The sequence below is a fragment of the Giraffa tippelskirchi genome, chromosome 4 (assembly GCF_054371585.1).
Source record: "Giraffa tippelskirchi isolate mGirTip1 chromosome 4, T2T-mGirTip1v1.2.pri, whole genome shotgun sequence".
In the NCBI taxonomy this organism is placed as follows: Eukaryota; Metazoa; Chordata; class Mammalia; order Artiodactyla; family Giraffidae; genus Giraffa; species Giraffa tippelskirchi.
In genome coordinates, this window is record NC_137278.1 from 43,878,504 (window position 1) to 43,896,631 (window position 18,128).

Consider the following 18,128-nt stretch of genomic DNA (forward strand, 5'->3'; position numbering starts at 1 on the left):
AGAATGGTTCTCAAAAAGATGAAGTCTAGTCAGTCTTAATGGGGTTACATTGTAAGGTTGCATATATCCTAAGTGTTCAAAAACAACTCCAGTGGGCATGACATATCATGAAGATTTGTGTGTGTGTGTATGCAGGTTATGGTTGGTAGTGAGGAATTGGTGAGGAGAGAATCAGTGATTCCTAGCAGAAGACAGAAAAAAACTGTTGAGCTTTGAAAAATAATCCTATGAGTACTTTTGCATTTTTTTGAGTTTCTGGTGTACAGGAGTTTTATGCATAAAACTTACTTTTGAATATGATAGTAGTCTTCTATGATCAGTTTATTGCAACATGATTCTTCACGGCCAGTCTCCTGCCTCCTGTCCAGTTTTTTTTTTTTCTCTCACTAAACTCCACCTTACCAATCCCTACTCCATGTTAAAGGTAAATGGAATGATATTCACTTTCTCAAATACATCACACTCTGTCCCAGTTCCATGTCTCTGTGTCTTGAGTACTCTTGCTTGCTTTGACCACCAGGCAAATATCTACTTATCTTTTAAGAGTCAACTCAAATATCACCTCCCTTGTTCAGCCTTTCCTTACCTTGAACCTTATTCTCAACCCTTGTCAGGGACAATTGACCGTTCCCTCCTTGGTAATCCCTATTAATCTGAATGTATTTCTATAGTTAAGCTACATAAATTATTGCCTCTTTTTATTTAAATGTCTATTTCCTTTCCTCTCACTAAGAAGTAAGCCTCAAGAGGGCAGCTGCATGCATTCTTTCAGAGACCTAGGACTTCATCTTTTCATTCAACTGGGTAAAATTTCTCAGCTCCTTCTGATAAACTTCACTCCTGTGTTCAAGTTAGTGGAAGTCAATTTCTATTTTGTATAACTACACAACACTAATGGTTGCAGAAATATACTGAAACTGAACCAACTGTCTGAATAGAAAGGTCTCAAGAAGCTTAGAGCACACAGAAAAGAAATCCAAAGAATCAGATGTTGGCAGGGTCTGTTCAGTGTTCTTCAGGGAAGGGTGTGCCCTCTATGAGAACTCACTCAGTCTGGTGACTAGAAAGGTGTTCTCTACTGTGGGTGGAGGATAATTCTTCAAACCTCTTCATGGCCTGGAGGATATTCTTAGACTTTCTGCTACTTTTTTTCTCTGATTCCATGCTATCAGCTAACCTTATGATCACAAATTCAATTCCCAGGGTATTATGAGATCAGGAAGGAAGTAACTTTGGTAATTGGGAAAGAATATCCCCACTGTAAACACGTGCATAACATCTGTAAGTGAATAATGTTGTACAGCAGTCCCTTCACAGTTTGGACAGTCTCAATCAGTCTGACAAACATCAGAGTCCTAGCAAAGTTGCTTCTCAACCTGTAAGACTAAGACTGGCTTGAGGTGACCTCACCAAGGTAGTGTCACCCTCTGAGGCTCCACTGTTTCTCCAGATTATATTCCTCTTTCCTACCACTTTTTCTTATTTCACTACAATTTTCAATAATACATTAGTGGTGGGTAAATCTCTGAGGCCCACATTCTTTGCTACATATAGATTTAGACAGTAAGGAAAACATAATTAATTCTAACCATCAGCTATAATTAGAAAGGCAAGTGCATCAATAGTTGAATGGATAAAGAAGATGTATATATATACAACAGATTACTACTCAGCCACAAAAAATGAAATAATGCCATTTGCAACAACATGGATGAACCTAGAGATTTTTGCACTAAGTGAAGTCAGAAAAAGAAAGACAACTACCATATGATATTACTTATTTGTGGAATCTAAAGTATGACACAAATGAACTTATTCACGAAACAGAAATAGACTCTCAGACATAGAAAGCAAATTTATGGTTATCAAAGAGGAAAGGGGGTAGAGGAGTGATAAATTTTGGGACTTTGGGATTGACAGATACAAGCTCCTATATATAAAATAGATAAACAACAAGGTCCTACTGTGTAGCACTGGGAACCATATTCAACATCCTATAATAAACCATAATGAAGAGAATATGAAAAAGTATATATATATACATACACACACACACACACACATATATATCTGAATCATTTTGCTGTATAGCAGAAACTAACACAACATTGCAAATCAACTATACTCCAATTTAAAAAAAAGCCAAGTGAGCAAGGTTTGGTTCTATCTCTGTATAATAAAAGGGTTTGTTAAGAAAATTGACCATGGAAAGCAATAGTTTCTCTGTTTTTTTCCTGTGAAATATAAGAATGGTGCTGGCATGAGCAACACAGCCCATGTGCAATTCCTGGCTTCATCTCTGAAATCCCACCCCTGCCTTTTCTCTCAAGGAAACATATTGAAATATAAATGTGTGACCATGATATTATTGTGACAACCTTAAGCCTTCCTTCAGTTCAGTCACTCAGTCATGTCCATCTTTGCGACCCCATGGACTGCAGCATGACAGGCCTCCCTGTCCATCACCAACCCCCAGAGTTTACTCAAACTCAAGTCTTCCTTGGTTTATTTTTAAAAGTCAGTCATTTGCAAACTTTCATATTTTTACTATGATTGGTATCAGGTTGCTTTTGACATAACACTGTGTCCTGTTGAGAACTGCTGATGTAAATATTGAAGGGAGAATGTTTCAGCTAATTATTAAGTAAGTTGTTTAGAAAACTTGTCTGTGTTCGTAGAATTAACATGCCAACTTTACTCTTTCTTTTAAGTTCTAAGAGGAGGAACAGAACCATAATTCATTTGTACTGAGAGCCTGGATTGAAGTAACTATGTATATGGGAAACCAAGAAGTCACTTCATTATCTAGAAGTTGTTTGTCTTGTGTCCCCCTCACAAATTCAGGCTGACCTTCCTAATCTGGTCAAATAAACAATATTTTACTGAATACTGAAAGTTTTGAGAAAGTTCAAGTCACTTGACACTGATGCTCTTTTCATTCCAAGATTGTTGATTTAGATCCTTCAGCTCCACAGTGCTTAATCCCTGGCTGCAGGTTGCAAACTACAAATGTTGGATAATACCTTCCTTAGGCCACTTAGGGATTTATCTAGTACTTGACCTGCAATTTTTGCTTCTTGAATGATAGATCTATCTGATAGAATTTACAGAAGCAAGTGATACTTAATGAAAGGTCATAAGGAGATGTTTTTCATGCCAATATCACACAGAATACATGGGAGTGAGGCTCTAAAGTTTAGAGTATTGGGCTGTGCTGTCTATACCTTATACTGATTGTTCTGGTACTGCAGAGTCTTTTTAAGAAACGCTGTGAGCCTGCATCCTATATGTGTGGAAATTGCCTGGGAACTGAGCAATGAATTAAAGATGGCACAGCTCCCTTTGCTTAAGGTTTCCTATTTTTTCAGGAGGTTTGTTTTGCAACTTTAATATTATTAATCTACACAACATTTTACTTTTCATTCAGAATTTATATCAGAATCAAGCTAATAAATTAAAGATGAGTTAGTTCATTGTTGGGTGGTTTAACATGGACCTAGTATGTTAATCCTGATGTGCTTGTTACTAGGATTTAAAATTTTTTTATTATTATTTTTTTCTGCCTCATAGCTGTGGTTAGGCAGCAGCAATAAATCAGAACAAAAAATGAAGGTATTGGGGCTTTAGGAAAAACATGTATTAGAAAAAATTGGCTTGGCACTAAGGGCTGTATTGCATTAAGATGGATTTTAGAGATACAGAGGTAAGAGAATGCAGACAAATAAATTGCATAAATAATCTGAGAAATAGCAAGTCTGTACAGACCCTGAGTAACCCTACAAGCTACCATCAACAGGACTTCCTAATTCCTGTTCAGGCAGACCAAACAGGTAAACTCTACTTAAACAAATAGCCAGGAGAAATGGGCACCTGCTAATGCTAGGGAAAGTGGGAGGAACAGATAAAGCTCTTAGAATAGCCCAAAGGATTGGAATAATAGAAGTCAGTGTAGGAGTCTGACATAGCATTTTCTGTGAATAGGGCTTTATTGCCACTCCAGGCAGTGATATTGCAAACACACACTAAGACAACCAGAAACTGGGAGCCTCACAGTACAACTTGTGCCTGAGAATGCAGTTCTCTGCAGTAGAGAATTCGTGTTGGCAGCCTGAATACAGAGGAGACAGGAAAGAACATTTCAATAAGACAGAGCATGTGAATACAAGACATGGTGTAGAAGGTGGAGTTAATGGGAATAAGATAGGACCATTCCAGGGCCCCCAAGAAAGTGCAAGGATGCCAGAAAATACCTAAAGAACAAACAGAGCAAAAGAGATTTCCCCTAGTAGCCAGAATGGTACCTGAACTGAGAGACCCACATGTTCTGAAATAGATTATTTTCAACTGAAACATAAAAGCTCTATAGATGTGGAGAGACAGCTTGTTTGAAGCCCTGAACTGGCTTTTGTGGCGCAGATGTATCTGTTTTCTCTCTAGTTCCTTGATCCAGCCATGCATCAGTATGCAGGGAACAGCCTGGTTCCCATTCTTATCTTTGATGTTCACCTGGAGCTCTTTTGGTTGGTTCACTGACCAGCTCTTCCCTGGCCCTGAATCCATCCCCTACGTCTGCTTCAGGTCCTGTTCCTCACTGAGCCAATCTATCTACATTCTTGACCTTTCTTTCTCCTACCCTTTTTACTCACCTTTCTTCAGCTTCCCCCACAAGGTGTATCTGAGAGAATGTGACTGGTAAACCACTGGTGGTTATCTCCAAGACAATAGTAATCAATATTAACCACACTATCCCATGCAGCCGGGTTGAGTTCTGTTAATTGTCATTAAAAATGGGCATATTTCTTTGGCTTCATGGGTTTGCAAGAGCTGACAGCCCCAGTCCAAGTAGAGGTTACCACCTTTTTGATCCCTTTCCCTTCCCTCTTATTCAAATAAGAGTAACACGTGGACTAAAGGTCCATATAGTCAAAGCTATGGTTTTTCCAGGAGTCATGCATGGATATGATAGTAGGGCCATGAAGAAGGCTGAGCGCTGAAGAACTGATGCTTTTGAACTATGGTGTTGGAGAAGCCTCTTGAGAGTTCCTTGGATTGTAAGGAGATCAAACCAGTCAATCTTAAAGGAAATCAGTCCTGAAAACTCATTGGAAGGACTGGAGCTGAAGCTGAAACTCCAAGACTTTGGCTACCTGATGCAAAGAACTGACTTATTGGAAGAGATCCAGATGCTGGGAAAGATTGAAGGCAGGAAGAGAAGGGGACGACAGAGAATGAGATGGTTGAATGGCATCACCTACTTGATGGACATGAGTTTGAGCAAGCTCTGGGAGCTGGTGATGGACAGAGAAGCCTGGTGTGCTGCAGTCCATGTGGTCGCAAAGAGTCAGACACAACTGAGTGACTGAACTGAACTGACTTCAAGGAACTTACAAACTAATATAAATGATTAAAGATAAATGTTGTTAAGTTCAATAACAGAAAAGAAGTAAATAATTGTTTAAAAAACAGTAAAGGAAAAAGTCATAAGTCAGTACATGGTTATATGGCAAATGAATGGGTATGAATTGGTACAAAATTCAAAAGCAAGAAGAAAGACTCCTTTAAGCTGGCAAGGTGTGGGGAACTGCCAGTCTTATCTATCAAGGAAAGTTGAAGGTTTAGACTAGAGCTCTTCTGGAATCTCTGGGGTTGTAATTGAGGCAAAGGAAAAAGAAGAAAGAGCATTTTCATAGCTTGGGGACCAATGAGCAACTGACAAGAAAGGACATGGATAGATAAATCTCATCCTTTACATTAAACTTTGACTGCAACCTTTCATGTATCTTCCCGTGAAGACATGTGTATCCCTCTGTCTTGAATCAAGATCTTAGCACATCTAAAACTTGACAATATGTTTCTTGGGAAAACCTGTGAAGTGTGAATTGACAAGAAAATTCTGTCTGCAGGTCAGCATATGTAGCCTAAGAAGTTTGTGCTCTTTAACCAGCCTGAAGCTAAAATCAGGCTATTTTCACTCTTTGGTTAAATGCTAGCTAACTTCATTTTAATACTGCACTGTCAGTATTTTATTTATTTGTCTGGATGCCACATTTCCTCTCCCAAATCTCTCTTGCATAAATGATTTACTATTTGTTCCTAAAGCCGAAGATTTTATGCCTTGTCTCTTTTTTTCTGATAAGAGGATATTGCAGCAGCTTTCTTTTCATGCTGCTGATGGCTTTTATTTTGTTAATTCATAGTTCAGCAGAGTAACTAGTTTAGTAAGGCATAGAAAACCAAGAGGTTCAGCCCTCGAAATGACTAAGACAGTAAATCTTCACTGGCCCATTATCACATGGAACCCTGTTGAATTTGCTTCCCTAAAAAGTAAGTTAGCAAAGAGTGGTTCTTAAAATAGGTTTTACATTTTCTTAAGTCTCCTAAACTAAGCATATTTAACTACAGGACACTTAAGGTCCTTAAGATAAAATTATGAAAAAGCAGTTCTACAATGAAAACCCATAAATTTTGAAAAAATGGGAGGAATTTTTCCGAGTATACCCTCGATAGGTCTTCACATAGGAGTGTAGACTGTGCTGCATTTAAGAGAGCGATTATGTGATTTTATAAAAATTCTCTATTTCTTTTAAGGCAGCATTTGGGATGTTATAGTAAGAAAGTTATATACTATCATTCTTTATGGTGGTGGTCACTAGACTAAGCTGTAAGATGTAAAACAAAAACAAAAATCAGCAAACTCACGAAATTAATTCACCAATTCACTGAGCTTACTTTCCAAACTCATTTTGCTATTTTACAAAATGCAAGTCAAAAGGAAGTCTATTCTATACTAAAAATTCTGCAAGTAAAGATCTGACTCCTGGAAATGGCCTGTCTCCCAACTTTCCTCCCTTGAGATTTGGGGAATAAAATGATTATAAAGCCCCATATTGCTCTCGGAATGCTTCACCAGTGTCTTGAACTACTTTATTCTTTCAAAATTTCTAGATTGTTGACCTTGGAGAAACAAAAAGTACTCTATGTTCAGGAAAATTGATGAGAAATAAAGAACAAACTTACTGTGTGAGTGGGGTTGGTATAGTAAATGCAAGAAAAAGAAATGGCAAAAATTCATTAGGATGCTTTTGTGATACTATGTAAACAGATTTCTTCAGTTTTAATTAGTTCTATTTCTCTTCAGGATCACTGGTTATATATAACATGATTTAGGTCTACATAGTGCTTCTTCTCTCCCAGAAAATCATTGAATAATTCACAATCCAAAATAGAATGTATACTTTAGTACATCTCTCTAAAAATTTGGCAGACTAAGTTGATGAAAATAAATGAGGATACAGAGAATTGGTTTAACACAGTTACAAACTAAATCTTACTGATATATAGAACTTCATACCAAATAAACAGAAAATACATGTTTTTCTCAGATGTCTATGGAACTTTTATAAAAACTGATCACGTACTAAGTCACAAAGATAATCTCAAAATTCCCAAAGTTGAAACCATAAATGTTACATTCTCTGAGCATATTGCACTACACACACACACACACATACACACACTAGCCCCAAGTCTGACAATTTGAAAATTTTAAAAAAGGTTTCTAAGTGACTCTGGGAATACAAATATAGAAAAATGATGAGATTATAGAACCTTTGGTAATGAGCGACTAAGGCAACTTTCCATATCAAAAGTTATGGAAGTCAGAGAGATGTGATGTGAGAAGTTGCCTTTGTGGGCTTTGCAGAGCAATGGGGCTATGTACCAAGAAGTTCAGTGGCTTGTTAATTGGCTATACCCCAAATAACAAAATAAAAAGTTTTAAAAAAAGAAGTTCAGTGGTCTGTAGAAGCTTGAAACAATCTCATGTTACACCAAGAAGCAAATGGGGACCTTAGTCCTACAAACACAAGGAATTGTTGAATTTTGCCAACAATCTGAGTGAGCAGGAAACAAATTTTCCCCTAGAGCCTCCATAAAGAAAAGCAGCCCTGTAGATACCTTGATTTTATTTCAGTGAGTGTCAGACTTCTAATCTACAGAACTGCAAGATAATAAATTTGTGCTGTTTTAAGTCAGTGGGTTTGTGGTTATTTGTTATGGCAACAGTAGAAAACTAATACAGATTTTGGTATCTAGAAATGAGATGCTGCTGTAACATAATTAAATATGTGAGAGTAGCTTTGGAATTGAGCAGTGGGCATAGGCTGGAAGATTATTAGAGAAGCATGGTAGAAAAAAGTCTAGATTGCATTGAATAGACTGTTAGCAGAAATAGGTACTTTAAGGATTTGTACTGTGCAGTTCTGTGGAAAGCAGAATTTATAAATGATGAAACTGGACATTCAGCTGGTAGATTTCCAAGCAAAGTGTTGAAGATGCAAATATTTTTCCTCTAGTTGCTTATAGTAAAACGTGAAAGAAAATAAATAAATTGAGGAAAGAACTGTTAAACAAATGGGATCCATATTTTGATGATCTAGGAAACTCTCAACCTATCCAGATTAGAAAGGACATGAAAATTGAGAGATTCACTGTCAGCAAAGTGTACTCTAGAGAAAAAACGAAAACGCAGGATGTGGCTGGACAAACTTTTGCTACTAGCTCAGAAAGATCTAAAAGGTCAGAGTATTCAGTCACACAAAAGGTTCTTTGAAGAGGGTGTGACTCACAGATCCCCTCAACCAAGCCAGAGAGTTTTCCAGAAGCTTAAAGACTTTGTCCCTCAGCTATCTCAGTGAAATCCGAGAATAGATGGGATTATCTAGGAAAGACCTATGGATGACCCTCTTATAGAATAGAGTGAGTTCTTGTGACATACATGGGAGACCTAGAAAGTTCTTGAGAATTTTATATCAGCAGAAACACTGTGAGCTTGGGCTAAGAAAGAAAAGAGGATAAAAAGAAAAAAGGCTGTGAGAGTCTCACAATTCTACAGGAGGGAAACAGGCTGATAAATTTCGTAGCTGCCAGCACATACTTTTTCCATGAAAAAGAAAAGGTGACTCATGTCATACACCATAGAGGATAATTCCCAGACCTTGGAGCTTAATGGAGTTTCCCCAGCTGAATTTTGAAGTTCTTGGGACCAGTCACTCTTTCTTTACCTTCTATCTTCTCCTTTTTTAAGCTGGAACATCTATAAGTGCTACCCAATGCTTACTCCAACAATGTATTTTGGGGGCAGAAATATATGTTATCTAGTTTCACAGGTCACCAAATGGACACAAATTGTGCTCCAGGATGGAGATAAAACCCTTACTTGATTTAGATTAAAAGCAACAGAAAACTAATATGACATGTAAGGAAAATGTAACATACTATACAATTTGGAATTACCTTTTTATTTAATAGGAATTCAACAGACTTTCTTGCATGCTACCTTATTTCAAAACACTGTACTAAAAAATAAAGTTATGCTATTTATTTATAGGTAGTAGTTACTACTATGATTTTTAAAGATAAGCATAAATGCAAATCCAAAAATTACTATCTTTATGAAGTCTTATTTTCAGAATAAAAATGAAGATCCCAATAATCTTTTCCAATAAAAAGATTTTGCTGTAATCTCACATTTGACTAAAGTTATTCTTATCACCAATTAGTACAAAGTAATTTACATACACATAAAACATAAAGAGATAAAATCTTAGAGAGACAAAATTATTCTAAAAAATTATCCCATTTCATAAAAGGGAAAACAGATACTTGGTGGAGAAAAAAAGCTTGCCTCACTGCAAATTTGTGACTGACTTGGAATAGAACACAAGTTTGCTGAGTTTGAACTTTTGACTAGTGCATCAGATATTACCATATTTTTCTCTCATGACTTTGATTAAGATTGTGACTGGCTCTCACCCTAGGGAAATTTGTGTTAATATATTGGCAACTTTTCATTTCATTAGGTACTAAAACGAAAGTTTTCAGTTAAATGATGAAAAACTGAAAGCCTTCCCTTTAAGATTAGGAACAATCTAGAATCTCACCACTTCTAGTCAACATAGTACTGAAAGTCCTAACCAGAGAAATCAGCTAAGAAAAAAGAAATAGACATCCAAACAGGAAAGGAAAAAGTAAAATTAGCTCTGGTTGCAGATGACATGATCTTTTGTATAGAATATCCTAGAGATTCTACATACAAAAAAACTTGCCGGAATTAATAAAGGAATTCAGCAAAGTTCAGGATACAAAATAAACACACAAAAATCAATTATAAATCAATACATGAACAATCTGAAAAAGGAATTAAGGAAACAAACTCATTTATAATAGCATCAAAACAAATAAAATTCTTAGAATAAACTTAACCAAGGAGGCAAGACTTATACACAGAAAACTATGAAACATTGCTGAAAGAAATTAAAGAAGAAACAAATATATGGAAAGGCATATCATATTAACAGATTGGAAGACTTAATATTATTAAAATGTCTACATTACATAAACAAAGATTTATGTAAGATTTACACAAATTCAATGCAATCCCTATCAAAATTCCAATGACATTTTTTTCAAAAATAGAAAAAAATCATGTTAAAATTCATATGGTATTTCAAAGGACTCATAATAGCTGAATAATCTTGAGAGAGAAAAACAAAGCTACGGTTCTCAAATTTCCTTGTTTAAAAACATACTACAAAGCTACAGTAATCAAACCATGACACTGGCATAAAAATAGACATAAACCAACAGAACAGAATAGAGAATCCAAAAATAAGACCTAATATATCATATGGGGAAAGAATAGTCTCTTCTACAAATGGTGTCAGGAAAACTGGAGAGCCACATGAAAAAGAATGAAGTTGGATGTTCAACTTATGTCATATACAAAAATTAACTCAAAATGGATTAAAAACCTAAACATAAGACCTGAAGCAATAAAAATCCAAGAGAAAATATGGGGGAAATCTTCTTGACATTTGATTTGGCAATAATTCCATGGATGTGACATGAAAAATGCAGAGAGCAAAAGCAAAAATAGGCAAATGGGACTACATCAAACTTTAAAACTTCTGTGCAGCAAAAGAAATAACCAACAGAGTGAAAAGACTACAGAATGGAAGAAAATATTTTCAAACCATATATCTGATAAAGGATCAATATCCAAAAGGTATAGAGGACTTGTACAACTCAATAGTAAAATTCAGAAATGGGCAGAGAACTTCAATAGACGTTTCTCCAAAGAAGATACACAAAGAGCATACAAACATATAAAAAGATGCTCACTGTCACTAATTATCAGGGAAATGCAAATCAAAACCACAGTGAAATATCATCTGATACCTTTAGAATGGCCACTATCAAAAAAAAACAAACAAACAGGAATAACAAGTGTTAGGGAAGGTGTTGAGAATTTGGAACACTTGTGCACTGCTGGTGGGAATGTAAAATGGTACATTTGCTATAGAAAACAATAAGAAGTGTCCTCAGAAAATTAAAAATAAAATTGCCATATGATCCAACTATTCCACTTCTGTGTATATCCGAAAGAACTGAAAACAGGGTCTTAAAGTGAAATTTGCAGATCTATGTCTATTGCAGCATTATTTACAATTGCCAACAGGTAGAATCAAACTAAATGCCCATTAACAGATGAATGAGCAAAGAAAATGCTGTATACACATACAATGGAATATTATTCAAACTTAAAAGAAAGGAAATCCTATCATATGCTACAACATGCATGAACCCTGAAGTCAAGATGCTAAGTGAAATAAACTACAAATAAAACACAAAAAGACAAAATCTGCATGATCTCCCCTTTAAGAGGTATCTAAAATAGGCAAACTCTCAGAAACAAAAATGTAGAATGATGGTTGTCAGGGGCTAGGGGAAGTGACAGATGGGAGTTGTTCAATGTGTATAGTTTGAATTTTGCAAGATGAAAAAGTTCTAGAGTTCTTCAGTGTAACTATGTGCATATACTTAACACTATTGTGCATGCATGCTAAATCACTTCAGTCAGTGTCAAACTCTTTGTCACCCAATGAACTGTAGCCCGCCAGGCACCTCTGTTCATGAGGATTCTCCATGCAAGAATACTGGAGTGGGTTGCCATGCCCTCCTCCAAGGGATTTTCCCGACCCAGGGATCAAACCCATGTCTCCTGTGGTTCCTGCATTGCAGGCGGATTCTTTTACTGCTGAGCCCTCCGGGAAACCAGTGTACTTAAAAATGGTACTGCATACTTAAAAATGGTTAAGATGGTAAATTTAACGTTATCCATTTTTTACTACAATAAAAAAGCTTTATAATTATTATATTGCATTGTATCCACAAATGGCAATACCTAATTTGAGAAGTCCAGAGAATTCAAATGTTTAATTGAAATGGAATATTTAAACTAAATTGCGGCAGCACAACTTCAAATTGAAGTGCCAATCAATACATTAAAAGATTGTTGAAAAAAGAGTAATTCCTTCTGAAGAATAATTATCCAAAGAATAACGTTAGTTCATTTTGTAATATAGAGAAAATGCTGTTTCAAGCTAATTAAATCAAATGCATTGTCAGAGCAATTAACAATATGTGGTTAATTATTATTATACAGGATCTGGTATGCAGCTTTAATTATGATGAACTCACTTGGCTTTTTAAAAAAGAGGAAATCTGTTATTTTGGGAAATAAAATGCTTTCAATGTTTTATTATAAGTTAGACTTTAATAAACTTTAGAATTATAAATGAAAAACAAAGTGTTTTCTAAATAAGTTTTAAAGTTAAGTGAAAAATATATTTTAGGGAATAATCTTTGTAGATTTGACACCCTTTATAAATAAATCCTCTTCCACACTTAAAACATATATTTGAAGCATCGTCTTTATGTTAATCACTGTACTTGGCACTGTGAGAAATATAAAAATGATTTGATCCAATCCCTGGACGCAGGATCCCATGTTATCAAAGTAATTTAAAGAATTTCTGTTTCCTTAAACAGTGTTCCAATGAATTATTCAGCTTTCTAACTCTCCTTGATTCCTCTCTCACCAAGCAGTTTCTTTTCACATCAAGGTGATTCTCAAACCTGGATCAAAGTTGAATCACTGAAGATCTTTTAGAATATACACATGTGAGGACCACATCCCCAGAATTCTGACTTACATAGGAGTCTACAGTGGAACTTGGACATCTGTGCTTTTAAAAATGACCAACTGCCTGGGAACCAGGGAATGACTACAGAAGGGTAGAAGGTTTCTTTATAGGGTGATGGAAATATTCTAAAATTAGGTTGTGATGATAGCTGCTCAACTCTATACTTTTATTAGAAATGATTGCATTCTGCACTTCAGTTGAATGAGTTTTATGATAAATAAATTATATCTGAATAAAATAGACAAGAATAAAAAAAAGATCTGGGATATGACCAAAATGTTACTCAGAAACATGTGCAGTCTTTTTAGATCCATCTATTTGTAAGAAAAAGACTGAAAAACAAATAAATAAAATAGAGCATTCAACTTAAGAAATTGGAGAAGGAATGAGAGTTTGGGATTAGTAGAGGTAAACAACTATATATAGGATGGATAAACAACAAGGTCCTACTGTATAGCACAGGGAATTATACTCAATATCCTGTGATAAACTGTGGAAAAGAGCATGAAAAAGAATATATACATATATGTATAACTGAGTCATTTTGCTGTACAGAAAAAAAGAAATTGGAAAAGAACAAAAACAACAAAATAGAAAGGAGGAAATAATAAAAATAAAAGCAGAAATTTGACGAAAATAAAATCTGCAACCCCAAACTGTTCCTTTAAAAAGCAATCTAATGAGCAAGCCTCTATTAAACTCTAATAAATAAAAAGAGAAAAACCACAATAGTGGTACCAATCATAATAATAGGCAAGTATAACTTTATAGTATACAGATGTTCAAAAGAATAGTATATGCAGCTTATAACAGTACATTGAGAAACTAGATGAGATGGAAGAATTTCTAGGAAAATCTAAATTTGCCAAACTGTATACAAGAAAAGGTTAAAAAAAAAAATAGGCCAGTATCCTTAAAATAGTTTTAGTTACTCTAAAATATTCTCCCTTCAAAAGTTCCAGACTCAGGTGATTTTGTGAGTTCAGTTCAGTTCAGTCGCTCAGTCGTGTCCGACTCTTTGCAACCCCATGAGCTGCAGCACGCCAGGCCTCCCTGTCCATCACCAACTCCCAGAGCCTACCCAAACTCATGTCCATTGAGTCGGTGATGCCATCCAACCATCTCATCCTCTGTCATCCCCTTTTCCTCCTGCCCTCAATACCTCCAAGGTACAAATTACTTCTATGGCATTTAAACTGTTTCAGAGAATGTAAAGAGATGAAAATCTGTCAAATTCCTTCTGTAAGTTTAACATTATGTTTATATCAATGACAACAAAAATTACACAAAAGAAAACTGGAAAAAATTGGAGTCTAATCTCATTCATAATTATAGGTGCAAAGAACCTAAATTAAATATTAGCAAACTAAATATAGCAGTATATTTAAAAAAAAATATCACTATAAAGTAGAATTTAGAAATGTAAGGATGATTCAAGAAAATCTAGTACTTTAATTCATGACATTAATATACTAGAGGTTACTTACTCATTTTGATAGATTGAGAAAAGGCAATAACAATTCTTTTAATTAGAATTTTAATAAGCTAGGAATAGAACAAACATTCAATTTGATAAAGAGTATCTATCAGAAGTCAATAGTAAACTTAAAATGAAATCTTGAAATGCTAGAGAGATATTCCCATTGGAATTAGAAACAGGACAAAAATGCTTGTCATAATGAATATAGTTCAACAATGTTCTGGAAATCGTAACCAATGCAGTAAGGTAAATAAACTTATTTCATTCTCTTTCTCCACAAGTAGATAGACACATATACAGAACACACACAAGAGGAGAGAAAAATATTAGAAATGGTTAAACAAAATGCCATGTTTATGTACCTAAAAATGGTATAAAATAATCTATTTTAAGAAGCTATTAAATAAGAGATTGTAGTAAGGAAGACAGGTATAATATCAACATATGCATTACTAATAGTTTTTGTAGATACCAATAGTAACTGATTAGAAATAATGGATTAAAACCCCATTTATATCACCAATAAATTTATCAACTACAGGACTTCCCTGATGGTCTAGTGGTTAAGAATCTGCCTGCCAATGCAGCGGACATGGCTTCATCCCTATCTGGGAAGATTCCACATGTCAAGGGGCAACTAAGCCTGTATACTACAACTACTGAGGCCCACACTTTAAAGCCTGTGTTCTGCAACAAGAGAAACCACTACTATGAGAAATCTGTGCACCACAACTAGAGTAGCCCCTGCTTGCCACTAGAGAAAGCCTGCATGCATCAATAAAGACCTAGTACAGCCATAAATAAATTAATTAATTTAAAAAAACCTGATAAACTACAATGGAACAATCTTACCTAAAAAAATACACAAGATGAAGAAAACCATAAAGCTTTCTAGAAAGTATTTGAGACTATTGAGGAAAAGAGAAGGGCATACTATGATTCTAGGTGGGAAGATGTAATGTGAAGATGAATCACTTTAAATGTGAAAGTTCCAATGGAATTTTTAAATAGAATTTGGCAAAGTAATTCTAAGTTCATTTGGTTAGTAAATTAGCAACAATTATAAAGCAAATTATAAGAATAAAAATGAGAAGGAACTGAATCCTTTAAGTAACAAAGCTTACTATAAAGCTATAGTGATTAAAATAGCATAATATTGGGATAGAAATAAATTAAAAAGTATTCAGAAACATATTTATATAAATTTGAAATTTAGTATATAAAAATATGTCATTTCAAGCCATTGTGGAAAGAATGGCCTAATCTATAACTAGTTTAGAGTCAACTGTCTATTTAGGGAAAAAACAATAGAAGTTCTCTTCATACCACATATTTTAAAAGCTAAATACCAGAGGTATTAATAAGCAAAATGTAAAAAGGCAAAACTGTAAAAGCTCTAGAATAGAATACAGAAAATATTTTATAATCTTGAGGAAAGATCTTCCTGCTATGCTAAGTCGCTTCAGTCTTGTCCGACTCTGTGCGACCCCGTAGACGGCAGCTCACCAGGCTCTGCTGTCCCTAGGATTCTCCAGGCAAGAATACTGGAGTGGGTTTCCATTTCTTTCTCCAGTGCATGAAAGGGAAAAGTGAAAGTGAAGTCGCTCAGTCGTGTCCGACTCTTAGCGACCCCATGGACTGTAGCCTACCAGGCTCCTCCGTCCATGGGATTTTCCAGGCAAGAGTACTGGAGTGGGGTGCCATTGCCTTCTCCGTGATCTTCCTGAGTAAGACACAAAACTCAGAAGCCACAAAAGAAAGGAAAGACAGATGACTGCACAAAAATGTAAAATTTCTATAAGATACATTTTTAACAGAGAAAGTATTAATGGCACTAGTATAAAAACAATTCCTATAAATAAATAAACAGACAAAAGGCAAACACCCAATAAGGGCAAAAAATATGAACAAGTAGTCCACAAAAGAACAAAATGCTAATACCTAATAAACATATGAAAAGATGTTCAACTTCACTGGCAATTAGAAACATATAAATTCAAATGCAATCCCACAAACAATGCGATTAAAAAATGAGCAGAGGATCTGAATAGACATTTTCCAATGAATACCTACAGATGGCCAACAGGCATATGAAAAGATGTTCAACATCACTAATTATTAGGTAAATGAAGATCACACATTTTGAAGAAAATGAAGAAAACACGATGAGATACCACCTCACAACTGTTAGAATAGCTATTATGAAAAAGACAAGAAGTAACAGTGTTGGAGAGCATGTGGAGAGAAGAGAAGCCTGTGTACTATTGGTGGGAATGTAAATTGGTGTAGTTACTATGGAAAACAGTATAGAGAGTCCTTAAAAACTTGAGACGAGAACTACCATATGATCTATTCCATATATAGGTATTCCCCCACACCATATGAAAATGCTTATTTGAAAAGATATATGCACCCCTATGTTCACTGCAGCATTATTTACAATAGCCAAAATATGGAAACAACTTAAGTTGGTTGTTTTCAAGATGTATAAAGAAGATGTGGTACATACATACAATGTATACTATGAATACTATTCAGCCATTAAAAAAGAATGAGATCTTGTCATTTGTGACAACATGGATGGACCTTGAAGGTATTACACTAAGTGAAAATAAGCAAAGAGGAGAAAGACAAGTGCAGTATAATTTCATTCATATGTGGAATTTAAAAAAGCAAAACAAAACAACATAGATACAGAGAACAGACTGGTAGTTACTGGAGGGGAAGAGTGTTAAAGGGTGGATGAAATGGGTTGCTGCTGCTGCTGCTAAGTCGCTTCAGTCGTGTCCGACTCTGTGCAACCCCATAGATGGCAGCCCACAAGGCTCCGCTATCCCTGGGATTCTCCAGGCAAGAACACTGGAGTGGGTTGCCATTTCCTTCTCCAGTGCATGAAAGGGAAAAGTGAAAGTGAAGTCGCTCAGTCATGTCCTACTCTTAGCGACCCCATGGGCTGTAGCCTACCAGGCTCCTCCGTCCGTGGGATTTTCCAGGCAACAGTACTGGAGTGGGGTGCCATTGCCTTCTCCGGGGATGAAATGGGTGAAGGGTGTCAATTGTCTGGCAATGAATGATCACTTGGTGGTGATCATTTTATAGAATTCTAATGCTGTGTACCTGAAACTTATATAATAATAAAAAATGAGATCCCTCTTTTGTTCATCAAAATTACAAAAAATTAAACATACTGATGAAGTCCAGTGTATAGGGAAAAGAAAATATTTATTTCTGGTGCAGGATGAAAAGTGACAATTTATTTAGAGTGACAGATAACTCAATAATCATCAGAATGTGATAATAACTCTCAAAATTAAAAATATTTGAAACTCATACTTTTAGATTTACATTCTATAGGAATACTTGCACAAGTGTGCAAGGATATATGTATAGGGAACATTATTTGTAATATCTAAAAGTATGAGACAACCTAATGTCAACAATAAGAGAATGTTGAATGGATGCTGAAATAGTCATAAAATAGAAACCCCTGAAGCCATTTAAAAATTAGAGGTAAGTTGATGAATTATATTTTTTAACTGAAGTATAGCTGATTTGCAATGTTGTGTTAGTTGCTGCTATACAGCAAAGTGATTCAGTTATAC

The 18,128-nt window shown here is 35.3% G+C and overlaps 1 long non-coding RNA gene across 4 annotated transcripts in view; it reads left to right on the forward strand.

The window, feature by feature from the left end:
* Nucleotides 1-18,128, forward strand: part of LOC145544964 (uncharacterized) — a 59,912-nt gene that overhangs the window by 20,403 nt on the left and 21,381 nt on the right. The gene's annotated exons all lie outside the window — the stretch shown is intronic.